The sequence below is a fragment of the Schistocerca americana genome, unplaced genomic scaffold (genome assembly GCF_021461395.2).
Source record: "Schistocerca americana isolate TAMUIC-IGC-003095 unplaced genomic scaffold, iqSchAmer2.1 HiC_scaffold_655, whole genome shotgun sequence".
Lineage (NCBI taxonomy): Eukaryota > Metazoa > Arthropoda > Insecta > Orthoptera > Acrididae > Schistocerca > Schistocerca americana.
Window position 1 is genome coordinate 36,899 of NW_025726407.1, and position 4,372 is coordinate 41,270.

Here is a 4,372-nt window from a genome sequence, read left to right on the forward strand (position 1 = left end):
TTCGCCCCCCCCCCCCCCCCCCTCCTTTTTTTTTTTTTTTTTTTTTTCTTCTTTCTTTCTTTCTTTGGCCCTCTCTCCTTCCCGCCATGGCGGTTACGGCACCGCCTGCAGCGGCAGATTTTTTGCGCCCACACGCCTACTCCTACCACCATTAACCTTGCCCTGCCCTGCCCATCAACGTCGCAGTCGAACCGACGCTTGCCAACACACTGCCCACGTTCCTTTCTCTTTTCGGCCTACGCCCATTACGCGCCGCCGCCACAGCACCTTCCCTTCCCACAACACACCGACGTCATCACACGCACCCAAAACAGGGGCCACGACCGTGTTCCTCGCCCACTCCCATCCCGCACGGTACGCACATTCCCAACTACTACCGCGCACCCTCCCTTTCCAATCTGTGTGTCTCTGTGTCTGTGTCCTGTCCGCGCGTGACGCCTCTCAACATCCGCCGTCCCCCGTCCCCCGTCCCGTTTTCGCCCCCATGCCGTCGTCGCGCCGCCTCCTCCCCGTCCACCGCCGCCCCTGTCCGCCCCGCACCACACCATACACCGCTGCTTGTCCCGGCCGTTGCCACCAAAGGCGCCGACCGCAAACGCGCCACGCCGCAGCCCCCGTGCGTCTCGCGCTCGCTTGCATCTCCGTGCCGACGCTGCCTCTCTTCCCACTCGCACTCGACCTCGACAACACAGTCTTTGGCTCCGCCACTGCGTGTTCCGGTGGTACGCACGCTGCAACACGTATGTATTCATTACCAGAGCGATGGCGAGGCATGACAGCATCTCTGTCTGACCAGAGAGTTCTTTATCGCTGCTAGTCGGCGCTTGGACCGCGCCAGACGACAGTAGTGGCACGCACCGGGTCGCCAGGAACAGTTGTTATATATATTGTAGCGCGAGTCGGGAGAGGTAGTAGTCGGTCGACAGTAGTAGCGGGTGGACGGTTGTACTGAGCGGGCGTCGGCGGCGTGCTCTGCTCGTCTCGCGACTCTGGTCACGGTTCGGGACGATGTATAGTATATTGTGTTATAATCAAAAAGGTGGTGTGACGCTGCATTGCGCAAATCTGATAACGTATGTTCATTGTACTTATTTTGTTCAACAACAAAAGCCCCACTATTACTGTTTTTCTAAAGTAACTTTTGTCTCTTAACGAAAAACATTCACTTTTTAAAGACTACGTCCTATGGCATTTCCCTCCAAGGAGTGCAATTAATTACCAGCCAGCACTCATTCATTGCACACAGCTGTGTAAGGGGTATCTACAATTGAGGAGCGGATATAAATGCAATTTTTTTTTTGTTTTTTTTTCTTTTGTGTGTGTGTTGTAACCTCCCAGCAAAATTTAAAATAATGGACAATGTTATTTACGGATGCTAATGGACATTGCGCTAATTGTAACCTCGCCCACAATGAGAGGTATTGAAAATGGCAACAAAAATGTGAAATTCGCAATCTGACTCAAATATAAAGTCTTCACACAACATTTAAAAAAGTCCGTTCAGTGACAAGAAACTTCAATTAAACCGAAATATCGGTCTTTGGCCCTGTGCAAAACAATCAGAATTAAAGTCTTACCTCCGAATAAATGGATGTCACATTTCTGCTCTGGTTGTTGCGCAGCGCTTGGAGGAACTGCATTGCAAATAATAATATTCTCTCTTTTTTTTTGTGATTTTAGTGACATTTTTCTTCAAAGAAGTGGAATGAAATGTGAAGTGCAACGAACTCTTTAGTTCAATAAAAAATTAAATGTTTGAAAAATGCTTTTGAAATAAAAATTATTATTGGGGAACTTGTTGGAGAATAATTACAATAAATACAATTTTTCATTATCTAATGATTATATTAATTAACAGTATACCTTATTCACCATCTTGACCAGTGTTGCCGACCGCCTACATCACAACAACCGCACTCGGCTGCTACTACTGACCGACCGCTCTGCATGACGACTATTAGCGTACTGCACGCGACGACTACTGACTGACTGACTGACTGACTGAGAACCGCTCGCAACACTCGCGCAGTCCAGCGCAAACTCTCTGGTCACAGATGCTACAATGTCTCGCCATCGCTACTATGTTACATACGTGTTTCAGTGTCTTTTTCATTGGGGTAACGATCTTTGGCTCTTTTTATTCTGAATACAGGGCCAAAGGTCAACGCTGCTGCCCTTATACAATTTATCAGGTTTCATTATGTCTGTTGCAATGTTACATACGGTTCACTCTTTCATTAATATTATCGTTGGGTTTGTTTTGTAGGGACGTTAACATTCTGGCACATTTTTATTATCATCGGACTCTCTGCTATTTGTGCAGGGAGGTTATGCCTGGGTCCATTTCCATTTCCATTTACATTTTAATATTGATAGACTTTTTGTTTTCTTTTTTGTTTCTTGTTGTTTTTCCTTCTTTTTTTTTGTTTTGTTTTTCCCGCTCTCACCACCACCGCCGCATCACGCCTTCCGTTTTCTTGGTTTCTTTTCTGTTCTTCAACTGCTTCAACATCACCGCGCCCCATTTCCACACCACAGCCATCAGCCTCCAAGACGGGCGGGCGCAGTGTGCCATTTCCGGCGCACAAGCACACCCGTACGGTACTCTCCTCGCCCCCACGCCACCAACAACACAGCGACCACGCGGCTTTCAGGCATGGCACGGCATGGCACGGCACGGCACGGCACGGCACCGGCGAAATGCGCCGCCCCCGCCCCTCCGCGCATCCGTCCGTCTCGCCACGTTCACTGACAGCCGCGTCTGCGGCTACACCACGACAACCACAACACAACACCGCTCCCCTCCCTGGCAACTCACATTGTTTTTCTCCTCCTCTTTTGCACAAACCACAACGCCGAGCACAGGCGCAAGCCACCCACACCCCGCGCCCCTCCCCGTCCCGTCTTTGGCCGCCGCTCCTCGTTTCCTCGTTTGCCCCCTCCCATCTCCCGAAATGCCATGCCAGCAGCGTTACGCATGCCCCTCCCCTGTCCACACAACACTACCGCCTAACGAACAGCCACATCCAGGGCACGCCCACCTCCAAACACTGCCAATTCACGGACGCACGCACACACACACACACACACACACACACACACACACACTCACTTTCTCGACACCTTTCTGTACGGAGGGTGCGTCATCTCGACCGTGACAGAGTGACGGCAACTATCGACGATCCATTTCCCCCCACTGGTAAAACATGTCCACTAACACCTACATACATCATTCAAGTACACAGACAATAGCATACACACAATGGGAGGGCACACGAACATGGACGGCACGGCACTGTCATACACTCTTCCTCAGAACCATATCAACAAACGTTACGTACATCCGGGAAAGCGAAAGCGAACGCGAAAGCGAAAGCGAAAGCAAAAGCAAAGGCAAAGCCCAATGCAGCCGTCAAAGGTAACGTTCACCACGGCAGACACTTGCAGCCGCGCCGCCGTTAAACGCATTTCAGTGCGGCTCCAATACGCCTCCGACACGGGAACGTTCCGTTGCTCTACGAATGCGTTTCTCCCCTTTTTCCCTTCCTCTCTCTTTTGCCCCCCCTCCTTGCACTCTTGCCTCATTCCTCACGTTCTGCCCAGACATTCCGACCGATCAAAGTCAACCTTTCGTTACCGTTCTCAGCGCGACGGTGTACAACAGTATGACGGGTGTGCCCAAGACTTCGGGTTCAGTTGCGTGACGCCGGTCTATCGCGCCGATCGACAGTTACTCAGGGGGCGACGGATCGGACCACGTCACCGACACACAAAACACTTTCAAACAAACAAATACATACCGGATGGACACAGACAAACACGTGTACAGACATTCGCCAAACAAACGACCGCCGCCGCCGCCGTCGTCGTCTAGCGTGCATCTTGAATGACGACATCGGTGTGCGTGCGTCGTACGCAATCAGTCAGACACGGCTATCAAACATCAGAGTCGAATGGTACATCATCGTGCGTGTCGCCGTACACGTACAGTACAATACAACAACAATGCGTCTTAATGGCACGTTCATTTCAACGTCACTCACACACCTCCACGCTGCAGTTACGTCGCACCATTGTCAAACTCGGCGTACAGCAAAGGGAATAGTGGGCGGCAAAAAAAACCAAACAAAAACACTTCACATTTCACCCTCGCCATGTATGATGTGCAAAAAAAACAAACCCGCAAACGGCCGTCGTTACGGTGACACAAAAGTCGCCGATCGCACTGTCCCCCCTCGCAGACGGGTAACACACACACCCCAACAACACCAATGGGTCAAAAACCACGCCAACGAGGCGTGCCACCATTCCACGCCACGGCGACCAACCTCGTGGCCGTACCCCGCGCAACACGCTTTGACGCGCCCCCCCA